The sequence below is a fragment of the Nannobrachium achirus genome (assembly GCF_963921795.1).
Source record: "Nannobrachium achirus genome assembly, chromosome: 7".
Taxonomy (NCBI): domain Eukaryota; kingdom Metazoa; phylum Chordata; class Actinopteri; order Myctophiformes; family Myctophidae; genus Nannobrachium; species Nannobrachium achirus.
Genome location: NC_137816.1, coordinates 54,599,327 through 54,614,191, shown reverse-complemented (window position 1 = coordinate 54,614,191; position 14,865 = coordinate 54,599,327).

Here is a 14,865-nt window from a genome sequence, read left to right as displayed (position 1 = left end):
TGGACATGATTGCTGCGTAACTATTTAAAGGAGCAGTGCAAAAAATAGTTGCGTTTATGAAGCTCTATCACCAGCATTACAGAACCCCCATTAGTCAAATCAATAGAGATCAATGATGGAGGCAGTCTCCATGGGAGTGGGTAAATGTCTCCCTTATTGTTTGATCATGGAGATTGATTTGTAATCCTGGAAGGAGGAATTTCTGCCCAGTCAGGAATATCTCTAATTGATCATTATTGATCCAGTAGAGTGGTAATAGCAACATACAGGCTGCTAGGCTACTAACCAGTAGTTATTTCCACTGTGCTTTGATAGTAAAGCAGAGGCTTCAAAGAGTGATTTTTCTAGAGTATACAGTATATTTTACTCGTGAAATTTGACAGATCGATCTGATGCCATGCTATGGCTGCCAACATTCATACACAGAACAAGGCCTACTACAGTACACAGCTGTACCTATCTTGAGTCACCAGAGTTCTGACCACTGACCAACCACTGACCATTGACCAACATACGCCTACACTATAGGCTTCTGCTGCAGCATTAAACAATCCAGATACCGTCTAAATAAGGACTGGTCTAAAGTCAGGGCTCCTGAGCCTGAGAGAGCCTCATTAACAGTAGTATAGGCTACTGTATATTTAGTCATTGTTTATTTTTATGTGTACAGAATACAATAACCTATTTTCATTCTTCATTTCAGCAGGGATAAATCCCACCACCCACATTTTTTTCTCATAACGTACGCAACAAGTATTTGTCTCGTCAGCAACAACAGTAGTAGGCCTATAGTAAAACCATTTTGAAACTTTGAAAGAAAGTTTCGGACAAACCGATGAACTGAGAAAGCCTATAAGGTCCAGGGGGCATTGACAACCAGAAAGGACTGCAAAACCTGACCACCTTGAATTAGCCCTCGTTGGGCCCATATTGCTCAAGGCCAGAGGTATTTGCATAATCTTATGGTTCATAAAATGTACTTCTGTATGAGCATTTCTCGTCCACCTTCCCAGGTGGTTCAGGAATTTGAATGGACAATGCTCATCAGCACACATTGGTCATCAGCACACATTTATAACCTATTTTATGCCAACAGTGCATACTAGGGGTCAGCAACCTTTTTGAAAGTGCCATGTTTTTATTTTCTAGAGTATCATGTCAACATATACATTTCAATTACACATATTTTGACATATTTTGAGTGGCAGGACATCGTTATAACGATCATTAGATCCAGAGCAATAATCCACATATCTCCCTGACTCCCTCTCCAGTCAGAGTTCAGAGTTTTAATCAATGTAGAATTGTGTGCAAGATGTAATTTGCTATATAGCCAACTTAATTTAATTGACCACGTTTAAAAATATTTTGACATATTTTGATAAGTAGGACATTGTTATAACGACCAATAGACTCTAATTGACCATGTTTAAAAAAAGATTTTTTTTTTTTTTTATAAAAATCCTCTCTCACACTTCTGCCAGTGTGCCGGTGATCACACTCCCTGCCCTGTGCCAATGTTGGCACCCGTGCCTAAGGTTGCCTACCCCTGGTGTATAGGCTACAGCTTGGCCAGTGTCTGGCCGCCGATCCCGGCGGCCTTTGCATGTCACTCCCCATCTCTCTCCCCAATTTCCTGTCAGCCTTCTATCTATCCCTCTCAATAAAGGCATAAATAATTATACAAAATACAATTTAAAAAGAATGCAAGTGTGCCTGTTGATATTCCTTATGGTCAGCTGGTGAAATACTTCATATTATTTAGCAACACATTATAGTCCTGGGAAAGTTTATTTACTAGGGTAACTTTTCCGCTGCCATTGGAAATTGACAGACAGACAGACATCTGTCTGACAGGGATAGGGAATCAATAGGGAATCACTGGGAGTGGGAATCAATAGGGAATCACTGGGAGTGGGAATCAGTAGGGAATCAATTGGTCAAGCTTCACATGACAGTTAGCTTACTGCAGAATATAGTCACGTCAGCAACCACATTTGCAATTTCCAATTGCATCTTTTCTAGTTTATTGGGTTGCAATTTTGAAATAGTTTGAATATTTTTTAAGATGCTTGAAAACTTTCACCTACTGTAATGACAGTCAACATGCCCAAAATAGCATGCCACGTTGAAAGTGATTAAACTATGCAGGCTGTGCCGATGTATACCTGCAACTGAACTGCCAATGGTTATATGTTCACATTTCCCCTCTCTTGGGTCATCGTTCTTTTGGACTTTCTCCCATTCTCATTCAATCCATTCAGTAACAATTGCTCTGGGTAAAAAAACATCCATCTCATCCAACAGGCAGCAGCCAGCAGGCCAGAGTTATGGTGCTCCCACATAAACTGTGTGGGTGCATGCATGCATGTGTGAGAGAGAGGCGTAATTTTGCAAACTTTGTTCTAAAATCCCTGTTTTTTCTACAATTCCCCTTTTTTCTGATGCAAGTGGAGTTGGTGCAAAGCATTTTAAAGTGTTCCAAATATCAGACTAGTGATGCAAAGTATCGAGATATTTCAAAATCTTTGAAGAATTGCAGATCTACAAGGCTCACAGGCAGACAGAGTTTTATGTTAGTCATACAGCATATATTTCTGTGAGAAGTCAACCCAAAGTGAGCCTTTGAGCAATCATTGTGAAAAGTGAATCAGTTCTTCCTCGACCAAATGACCAGCATAACTTTAGCCTAACTTAGTATATCATAGTCATGGGCTACAATCTGCCAGACCACCGGATATGATCTGTACATTAAGGATTTCCAACTCAGTGCACAGCAAATCTCAGTGAACCAGGCTTGGTAGCCTAAAGCATAATGTAGCTCTAAGCATATAAGTTCAAAAGGAAGATCTCTTCTCTCACGCTTTCATGTTTGCACTTTAGTTTATTGATGGGAATTGTCCTCAAATAACCTTTCTTTCACAGCTTGGAGCGAGAGCTCTACTAACTAACCGTCAGCCAGCCAGGCGATCGGGCTCCGTCTTTAAATATCACTGCCTCTGATCCTGTCATTCTCTTTTCAGCAAGCGTCAAGCAACCCAGCTCCACCTCATTAAAAGTCTGAATTGTCTGGAGTTGAGATGGAGGCCATCACTAGCGGCTTAGAATCCAGGGGCTGGGGTCTCTTCCTATTAAAAGCTTGTACTATTAATTGTTTATTTAAACTGAGTCTAATTATTGTCAAAATGTTTTATCTTGAATTCAATGAAACATTTTGTTTGAATCAACTTGATCTCTCCTTTATTGAACTGTATCTACAAGATTAAAAAAGCCACCGCCCAACGCTGAAAGACAAAATGAACAATTGAGGGTTGGACTTGGGTCATATTATTCCTCACAAGCACTCAGTATTTCATAAAGTTGTGAAGGCATGTTTTTTCATTGCTGAGGCATAACATTTCTATATGTGATTGAGTTAATTCATGCACTCTGTCCCATTATGTGAAAAATGAAAGTATAGATGTAGTCGTTATATTTTCTGCTACACAATTATAAAAGGTGAAATTGCATGCACTTCTTTTTAAAGCTGTACGAGGCCATAATGGTACCTTTGTATGCAGTTTGTTTGAATGACTTTCACTGAGTTTGGAGTTGGAGTTTGGAGGTGAGGATTAAATGTGACGACACTGTGCACTTTCTCTCTTTGGGAGAAAATTATAGTCTAGCTCAATACTGAACAGAATGTATTCAATGCTCTGCAGTAATGTCCTCATAAAACGTTAAATGGAATGACCATTGACACACATGGAATATTGCAAGCACTTTTCTTACGCTGATTGCATAGCAACGAAAACCAATACCATTCGCGAGGGTGTCATCCTCCTCTGCAATGAGCACTATTCTTAGCACCCTTTAGGAAGACATAGCAGGAAATGGCCAAATGGGAGCCATCTAAAGTCCACAGACCATGGCTACTTGAAAGTCCTTTTACAGCTGTCTGTGCATTAGGTGTCCTTCTGTGACTAATATGGAATCGCTTTAGAGCGGCCAAGAGCTGGGCTCTCTGACTTCATTATTGCCCACAAGGAGCACATCAGAGGGCCTAAACTGGTTTTGAGCTCAGCTATAGCGGAATAGTGGAATACGACCCCTGAGACCGAGACACATTTATCCCTCAGAATAAGAACAATAATGGTGTCTCTTCCCTGTGACTGGCAAGTTGGGGAAGTTACAGTACAGTGGATGCACAGTAATCTACCGCCATACGGTATACAGAATATAATGGCGTGTGAGTGTGTGCATGTACGTGTGCATGTGCGTGTGCGTGTCTCTATCTCTCTCCCTATATATATATATTAGGGCTGGGGATCGATTAAAATATTAATCGAATTAATCGCACGATTGTCCATAATTAATCACGATTAATCGCAAATTAATCGCATATTTTTATCTGTTCTAAAACTACCTTAAACAGATATATAATACTCATATCAACATGGGAGGTAGACAAATACCTAGTTTATTCAAATTCTATATGACAAATAGGCTTACTGTCCAGAATATTCGAGAAAATGTTTCCATTAGGACAGATTTAAATTAACTTTTATACATTTAATCACTTTAACCCCAGCATCCCTATTCTGGGTGGAACATTCACCAAAAATAGCCGATCTACAAGCTCACATAAGATGCATTGTGAGCTTCTAATCTTTTATTTTGTGAAGCGTTTGTGTATGGAAAAATTACTCAAGTACAGTGCAGTGTTTTACAAAGCATAGAGGCTCTAGGTTTAACTGAAGTAATATTGATAGGCTACATTTGAAACATTATCAAAGTATTCTGAGGCAACGCACCCTGGACTGGTGTTAAGATTATGGCACCCCTAGTTCACTTTGATAAACCCTGTTATTATGTAGACACTGTGATGGCTCGTTGGTAGCCTTAGATTAACAATACATTAACATTAACGTGACGACGCCACACATTGCGGTGGTATTGCTTGGAGATTATAGGCTATAGCTCGCTGAAGATGTGTGGCACAAGGCATTATGCCCATCCAGTTCCCTGGCCCCTGCGATCATGTTGTGTGCACTGTCGGTGATCAGCAGTTTGCTGACTTTATTTTCAATGATACACTCTCCGGCTACACGCATGGTGGAGGCTTTGGGGCAGACAAGCACAGACAAGTTCCAGGGCTAGTAGGCTACGTCTGAAGCTAACGTGAAGCTAACGTCTTCATAACAGTCAGCCCATGCAACAGAAGCCTCCACTCCCCGTCTAAATAATGTGCTGTGTTCTCGAGAGAACTGTGATTACTGAGTGAAGTCCAATAGTCTCCAATGAGTGCAACCGTGGTTGTCTGTCTGCCCCTGCCTGTGTCCCAAAACCTCCACCGCTCTGACTGTCTGTGTGACTGTCTTGTTTACTACTGCGTGTCTCTGCACTGCGGGCTGCATTCGCTTCCTGACTACGGGGTGCACCGAGGGGGCAAAAATCACTGCGTTAATCGCGCGTTAAAAATATTATCGCCGATAAAAGGATTTTGCGTTAATTAGTTAATATCGCGTTCCCCACCCTTAATATATATATATATATATATATACAGTGTATATAATACAGTGTGTGTATATATATATATATACAGTATATTATATGTATATACTGTATATTCACAAGAATATGACTTTTGTTAATAGTTAACATCACTGTCAATTGGGAACTGAAGTGGACAGTAGACCCGCAGGGATTTTCTACCGGTGTACTGTGTGGACTGTGGAGGTATAGTTTCTTCAAACCATGGCAGATACTGCTGTTGTGCCTTGTCATTGTTACAAAGCTCTGTGAACCATCAAAGGTCGCTTGTTTGTGTGTGATTATGTATGCACAGCTGCTTCTAACTCTTGTGTTACCTGTGCATGCGTGTGTGTGTGTGTGTGTGTGTGTGTGTGTGTGTGTGTGTGTGTGTGTGTGTGTGTGTGTGTGTGCGTGCGTGCGTGCGTGCGTGCGTGCGTGCGTGTGTGTGTAACAGGCAGACAGTCAACAGGCAGTTAGTGTCCATTGTTCATAACGTACCTGGTGGAACAAGTTTTCTTGGAGCTGGCTGGTCCTTGAGATTAGGACACCGCTTGCCAGAAGGTATAGCAGGCAGCTGACACAGTCCATGGGGAGGCTGGGACTTTGACAATCCTATTGACCTTCCAACACACTGTCTGTTGTATATATCCTGGATGGAGGGAGGCTCACAACCACTGATGCTCTGGGCGAACCACATCTATCTGCAGCGCTTGATTCATCTAATCAGGATGCTCTTGTGAGTTGTGACTCTGGTGAGGGAGTCAGAGAGGCGAATGTTCTCGGGTAGAGCATTCCCGAGCTTGGGAGCTCGGATGGCAAAGGCCCGATCACCCTTTGTAACATAGTTCGCAACACAGACTTTTAGTAGCCCCTTGCCTGCGGACCTCAGGTCACGAGGAGGGTCATGAGGGGGCAGGAGCTCAGCGATGTAGCGAGGGGCTTTGAGCCTTAAATTGAATTAAAATAATTTTAAAATCACCCGGGAGCCAGTGAAGCGACACCAAGACAGGGGTGATGTGATCGGGAAGCGCTCACTATCCCGACTATCCGCTGTTCCGACATGGTCGGCAGGTTAGTTACTTAGCGTCGGCAGGTTAGTTACTTAGCGTAAGGCAGGTTAGTTACTTAGCGTAAGGCAGGTTAGTTACTTAGCGTCGGCAGGTTAGTTACTGAGGTAAGGTTTACTGAGGTTAGGTTTAGGGTTGGGGGTAGAGTTAGGGTTATAGTTTTAGTGTCGGAATACCGGACCGTCGGAACTCTGATGCGGACCCGATGTGATCACGCTTTTTGGTGTAGTGTGTGGTGTACTGTAGAATGCCTGCAGGACCTTGGGCCCAATGCCAAACCTCCTCAGCCTCATGAGGTGAAAGAGACCTTTTCACCACACTACCTGTGTGCTCATCCCAGGAATGGTCCTTATGTGATTTGCTGTATGAAAGGGAAAATAGTATGCCTTTACCAAAGTATTCTCCCAACCTGTAAAAATGAAACACAGAGAAGCTCAGGGGTATACGATAGCATGGTCTTGAATCTCTTCCAACAACCAAGTCTCTGTAAGGCACGGTATTTTAGGTCAACTTTTCTCTCAACCCACATAGCTTGTTGTCCAGGGATTGGGCGGCGGTTGGCATGTCACCTCAGCCGTGTGTGTGTGTGTGTGTGTGTGTGTGTGTGGGAGTGTGTGTGTGTGTGTGTGTGTGTGTGTGTGTGTGTGTGTGTGTGTGTGTGTGTGTGTGTGTGTGTGTGTGTGTGTGTGTGTGTGTGTGCGCGCACGCATGGGCTCACACAGTATGCTAGAGCTAAACACATGAAAAAATTTAAAGCAGTGATGGACGGCAAGTCATGCAGCTGTAAAAGAAAAAAGAGAAAAGTAAGGGGGAATTCTTCTATTTCTGCTCCTGTCTGACCTCTTGCCTGCAGCCTGAAAACGTAAGACAGCAGTCAGGTTCAAGCTGATGCCTTTCAGGTCCGATAAGCAGCTTGGGCGCGGTGTCTGTGACCATGTCAACGCTATAGCTACACTCTGTCAGTTCCACACTCTGCAACAGCCAAGCGTGGAGACACAGTCAATGCGACCTGGGTGCCACATGGCACTATAGAGCCAGGATTGCCCTTCACAACGTTCCACCCTGGAACATACATTTTATTTTTATTTTTTTGTATGGTATATGTCTCCATAAGACATTTGCTACTATCTATTATGGTTGTGAACGTGTGGGGTGGGAGTGGCTATCATCCCTATTCTGGGTGGGACATTCATTTCACTGAAAATAGCAGTGTGCTCAATGAGTGTCGCTGTCCGAGGTGCTGAAAGCACCTCGGACAATGTCTTTCAACATTGTCATTTGCCAGGGCTAGTAATTGGTAGTGAAGTGTAGGCACGTGAATAGAAATAATATTTCCTTTTCCATTGCCCTTCCATCGGTGGACATTGTAAAGCTGGAAATTGTCAAAATCAATGCTGCAATTAAAATTACTTTTGTTGCTATACTCGAGACTTTCTGTTCACTGTTGACGTGCATTTGTTCCCAAAGAATTTCCAATAGCAACACACTGTTTGAAGTTTGTCTGTGTGCACATACAAGCAGAAGTAATTAGTGGCCAAGGCCACTAAGTGGCAAATGGCCACTCATTGATATTGGACTTCATCATCATAACTATTATTATTCTTCCGCCACTTTTTCTCTAGCGGCTAGACCGTGCAGTCGCTTTTTACGAAACTCGGCAGTATGGCAGAGGACTATGCCAAACGGCTAAAACGCGAAGCCCGCAACAATCGGCCAAAGGGTGGCGCTGTAGGAAGCCTTTGAAAAATGCCAACTTTGAACTGGTGTAGCTCATGCCCTGTTTCAGGTACAGCAATGAAACCTGTATACACTTATGCGTCTCCTCATGCCGAACAACTTTTACGCTCTGACTTTTGACCTCTGACCTTTACTTCTCCCACAATTTTGAATTATATGAAAAACAGTAAAAATGTATCTCCTCCTGGGATTTTCGCGTAACGTGCGCGAAACTTTTTTTACATGAACTTTGGACCAATACGGTCTGAGAAGTTAGGCGGATTTTCTTTAAAGCGAAACATTATTTTTAATAATTCACTCAATGTTGCAGTTATATGCAAATTATTCTTCTGCCTCTAAATCATACATGCAAAGTGACACATTCATGGCATTTGGCAAATATGTAGAGGGTTAGTCCAAATATCACTGAAAGCAATCTTACTCCAATTGGCCAAAGGGGGGCGCTATACGAAGCGTTTGAAAACTCAAACTTTAAAGGGGCATAAGTCATGCCTCGTTTCGTTTGAAGACATGCAACTTGCTTACACGCGTGCCTTGACTCAAGCGGAAGACATCTGTGTCTTTGTTAAGTAAGCTCCGCCCTTAGATTTTCCGCCATTTTGAGCAGTTTGAAAAACGCTTAAACCCGCTTTTATTCCGGAACTTTCGCGTCACGTGCACGGAACTTTTTCTACATGAACTTTGGACCAATATCTAAAGATCTGTCAGATCGGATTTTTTAAAAATTGAAACATGCTTTTTTAATAATTCAATGCATATTGCGGTTTTATGCAAATTATTCTTCTGCCTCTAAAACATACATGCAAAGTAAAATTTTCATGATGAACTACTATAGAGGGTTAGTCCAAATATCACTGAAACCAATCTTACCCCAATTGGCCAAAGGGGGGCGCTATATCATTTTGAAAGAAGGCATCAAGTACATTACATGAAACCTTTCTTTTTTTTTTAAATGACAGGTCCATTATGTGTGATTGCCGTAGTGTAGTGGTCAGTGCCTGTGCCTAATATATGGATGGTTGTGAGTTCAAACCCCACGTCGGGTTGAGTTGATGTTAACATCCTGGATGCCCATGGCATGTGCGTATGTCAAACTCTTTAATGTTGACACGTCTGATCTAACTCCAGATCACGTTCATGTTTAAAATGAGCCCTTCTCTACCGGCCGTTTTCTTTTTCTGTTCTGAGTAAAAGAAAATATGATCACTCAAAAATGTCAGAAATACTCAGATTACATTTACTCAGATTGATTTCACCCCAAGCTTCCAAAATATAAAAAAGAAATCAATAAAATCAAGGCACTCAGCCTACATAGAACTTTTTTTTTTTAAACAAACATGGTTAACAGATCCCGTGGCTGCCTAGTGTAGTGGTCAGGGCATATGCCTTTCATGCAGAAGGTCGTTGGATCGAATCCCGCCTGGGGTTTATATAAGCATAAAACCATGACATTTGGTAGACTTTACAGTTTGGTTCCTTGAACAATGTCTGATATGGAGCCTTCCTAAAAATGTCCCCCAACCCCCCTTGATGCGTATTTTAATATCCGCCATTACTAAATAATGTATTTTGCATCATAAATCCTGAAACAAGCATTATAATACAAACTGTCATGACTAATACCTATGTTGTGATTTCCAAGGATTGCAATGATGACATGTAACAGCTCAGTGGCCTAGTGGTTTGAGTGTCTGCCCTGAGACTGGGAGATCCGGGTTCAAACCCGGATCGTGTCATACCAAAGATTCTAAAAAATGGGACCCAGTGCCTCCCTGCTTGAAACTCAGCATCAAGGGTTGGATTGGGGGTAACTCCCTGCGACATACTAGCGTCATGTCCAGGGGGTGTACTTGTACATCAAGCTGCCTTACACTACAGAAACAGGAGATAGGCTCCTGCCCTATGAGATTCATAGCCCGGCCGATTCATATGGTCTTCATAGCTCAGCAAGGCTTACTATGTACATCATCAAACTGTCCAGGTGCATAGTATCACAGTTTTTTATGTCTGTTGCATATAGGCCTACAGTCTTTTGCATACATGTTGTGTAGAGGCCAATTTGTGCTTTTACCTATAACCACCGATTAGTGTAAAACGTTGTATGCACACTTCCCAGGGGCCAAGGAAAAACCTGTGCCCTGCATTTTTCACATCTGCCATTTATAGCGCAACCAGAAGGCAGACTTACAGTATGTAAAACACATTCTTCGATATTACTCCTTCAAATTTTATCCGAAAATCACACAAATCAGTACACAGTATCTCTACAGTGATGTGATCATGACGGATTTGTCCGATATCATATTCTATCTAATTGGCTAAAATTGAATTCCAAGGTTTGCAGGATTGCTCCTTTTTGAACAAATTGTCTCAAACGCAGCCTGCTATGTGTGTGAGATTTTGCACACACATTCCCACTAGGCCAAAGAACAGATGCCACCCTTCTCACATTGGCCTGTTATAGCACCACCAGCGGGTCAATTTTTGCAAAACACATTTTTGGAACAACATGTCTCAAATCCCGCATGCAGCGTCCGATTGCCGTGAAATGCCCAAGAACACGTGGTACCCTTTTCACTTTGGCCTATTATAGAGTCACCACTAGGCCAAAAAAAACAAACAAAAAACACCTGACCTGCCGGAGACCTGTTCGGAAGAACACTGCTTCCAGTTTTTCTTTGATTTGTTCTTTGCTTTCCCTTGATGCTTTTTTGCTTTCCTGCTTTTTCTGCCTTGGCCACTTTATCGCTGCTTGCAGCTATATTTATTTATGTATTTTGTGTAAGGACTTTTGACTATAGGGTGTGCCAAATGTAGTTCTAAGAGCGGCCATTTCTTGGGTAAACACAGACTTACACAGGTGTTCTGATCGGTTCTGATTAGACTATAGCATTAGTTCTATGCAATCAAACAATTGAAACACCTGTGTTTTGACCCAAGAAATGGCCGCTAAGGACTACAATAGTGGCGTTTCCATAAACTTAATCGAATTAGGGAAGCGAATTATCAGAAATACGTATTAAGACAAAGCGAATTTAGCATGTTTCCATTTGCGGGTGTCATTCGAATTAGCGACGTCGCAAGAGTTGATCGGGCTGATTTTTATCAGACCGAACCTGAGCACTGCACCGTCTGGCGTCTGCACGTCTGACTGCTGTGACTCGGTCGCTGTCTAGTAGTGGGAAGAAGGTGTTATCATCATCATGGCCCCAAATAACTTTTAAATACAATTGGCGACGAGTCTCTTACGAAATTGGCAAGAGTTCCTCTCAATACATAAAGCTACCGGTTCACCGGGAAAACCGCGGTCGCGTCGCTGCAGTTGCACAGTGCATGTTTTAGCGTCCTCTGGAAGGTCAGGTGGCCGATCTGCAAGCTCTCAACACGGCGCGGAGACGTGGATGCGAGCTGCTGCATATATCTATGAGCTGCTGTGCCTGTGAGCTTGTAGATTGGGCACGTCAGGCACGCAACACCGTGGGATGGGATGAGGAAGGGTTCGCTCGCCACCGATGGCTTGAGGTGAAAACGGGAGGAATTTACACATGGTCCGTGTCACTCCGTGTGTACCGAGGTTTGTTTTGTGGGCTGAATTTTTCAGACCGAGAGACGTGAGGGCACTGCTGTGACTCGCTGCACACGCATCCCGATTCCCGACCCAGAGCCAGTCGCGACGCACCGCCGCGGAGAAAGTGCGGCCGGCGGGAGCACAGAGCAAGCGACCCCGGCCGGGGCGCCCCGAGTCCCCGAGCCGAGGCGGCCGCCCCCCCGCCTGGTTGAGTCCTCCGGGCAGACTGCATCCTGCAGCGTCGCAGATGCGAGCTTGTACGGCCACTTTTTCCACGCGCAACGCGGTGTGATGACGAAGGGACACTCCGTGTGTAACAACCGATTTGTTTTGTGGGCTAACGCTATACAATGGACGTTAATTAAGCGGCGGGGGAAAGTGTTATTGGAGGACGATATGGACCAGAACGTCATATTTTATTCGCATTTATTGTCTGACCCGTTTCCATTCACTTAAGCGAATTTAGTTTATTCGATTAACCCTCAAAATCCTCCTCCTCCAAGCGTATTATCTTTTTTGCGGATAATGAAAGTTTATTCGCAAATTGAAGTGTTTCCATAAAAAGATTTTGCGATTAAGCCGTTAATGCGCAAAAAGTAGCTTTATGGAAACGCCACTATTAAATGACGTAGCCGCTGGCACACACTATAGGTACCAGTAAGACTCCCTAATCGGGAGATAAGCGACCGTAAGGTCACAGCGTGATTTTAGGGCAAAATGTGTAGGAGTAGTGTCCAAAAATGTGTTTAAAAAAATCGGCCTGATGGTGGCGCTATATGGGACAGATCCATATTGATGACATGAGTGTAGACATACTGTGTACCGATTTGCGTGATTTTAGGGCAAAATCTATAGGAGCAGTGTCCAAAAATGTGTTTTAAGAAATCGGCCTGAAGGTGGCGCTAAATGGGACAGATCCACGTTGATGACATGAGTGTAGACATACTGTGTACCGGTTTGCGTGATTTTAGGACAAAATGTGTAGGAGCAGTGTCCAAAAAAGTGTTTTAAAAAATCGTCCTGAAGGTGGCGCTAAATGGGACAGATCCACATTGATGACATGAGTGTAGACATACTGTGAACCGATTTGCGTGATTTTAGGGCAAACATTGTAGGAGCTGCGCCCAAAAATGTGTTTTGCAAGAATCAGCCTCATGGTGGCGCTAGAAGAGGGTCATGTGTGAATTGATGGATGGAGGTTGTGGTTTGGCACTGACAGGCAAAAGAGTGTGTGTGTGCAAAATCTGGCATGGATTGGGGCAACGGTTGCGGAGATATGAGCAGGGCAAAAGTGTGACGTGTGGCGTGTGACAGACAGACTGACAGACAGACAGACAGACAGGCAGACAGACAGACAGACAGACAGACAGACAGACAGACAGACAGACAGACAGACAGACAGACAGACAGACAGCTGGTCGAGGTTTTGATAGTAAATGCGACCTGACGGTCGCAATTAGTCATGTGTGGTATGAGCGTGTGTGTTGTGGTCCAAGCACTGTTATTTGATGACTTCCTCATGTGGTGCCGCCGGTGCGCTGACTGGCCTTTTATTATCTGTGGAAAAGTTTTGCTGGGCTCATCATTCTTCTCAGACAGGTGACTATCCATTTTGCTGGCTCTACCATCTTTTCATCTTGCCCGCCTTGCTCTTTGGTCCCGGTGGGTTTGTGTGGGCAGATTTTCCCTGGCATTCTCTTTCTTCTCTCTATCCCTACATCTCTCATTTTCTCTCCCCTGGTCCCCTTTTCTAGTCTGTGTCATTGTCCCTTCCCTTTGCCACTTTAGTTTCATGCTCTCTCTCTCTCTCTCTCTCTCTCTCTCTCTCTCTCTCTCTCTCTCTCTCTCTCTCTCTCTCTGTCTCTCCTTCCTCCCTCAGTGATGCTGTCACCATCAGAGAGTGTCAGGTTGTGTGATGTATGGAGCAGACAGAATGTAAAATGCCACCACTGGGTCTTTTGTGTGTGTGTGTGTGTGTGTGTGTGTGTGTGTGTGTGTGTGTGTGTGTGTGTGTGTGTGTGTGTGTGTGTGTGTGTGTGTGTGTGTGTGGGGGGGGGGGGGGGGTAACAGTATTGAAACACAGTGGCCCCTATAATAATTATCTGATTATTATTATCCGCAGCTGGTGCAGCAGCGTAACTAACCATCTAATCTGCAGTTTAAAATCACCTAAACCACAGCGTGGTAGCAGCGACTGTTATTTCAGCTACCAAAAACTGGCATCTGTTGTAGGTATTATAGATAATAAAAAGAATGTTCATTATTACTAGCCTATATAAAAAATATGTGCCCCCTCACAATTTTCAACAGCCCCCTTAGTCATTTCATCCTGCAGCCGGCCCTGTTCTGGACATCCAGGCAGGCGTGTCTCGCTGCAACGCGTTGTGAGCTTGGAGGTCGGCTATTTTCAATACCTGATACCCAAGCAATGTGTCACAGCTGTATTTGAGAGGGTTAACAAAAGGAAGTCTGCTGGTCCTGATGCCATCTTGTTTGGCACGCTTTGCTCTTGTTTTCAGCCAGCTTAGTGAGATCCAGAGTGCTGTAATTGGTCAGATACAGTACTTACTGTAATAATTTTAATACCCATACCCAAGTCCAACAAATACCAAGGAACTAGTTAAGTTTAGACCTGTTGAATTCTTTAGCCATGGGCTCGTGGTTGAAAGCAGTATAATCCTACAACAGAGTTAGCTTGAAGCACTAACACTGTGTAGCCTACTTTTTAAGCTACCTATGGTATGAAATAAACTCTCTCTGTGGGAGGGAGTGAAAGAGCACAATATAGACTTCACTGTTTATAATTAGATGTCCAACACTTCATCATTCATCTAATTAAGTTTAATAAAGACTTAGATTGTCTATGAGCCAACATCCCACAACCTTAATTAGAATCGCCCCGTGTGTTTGTGTGTGTTTCCATCTGTAACTCCACGTTCAGCAGTTGTTCAATTGTCTAAAAAACATAATACAAAAATC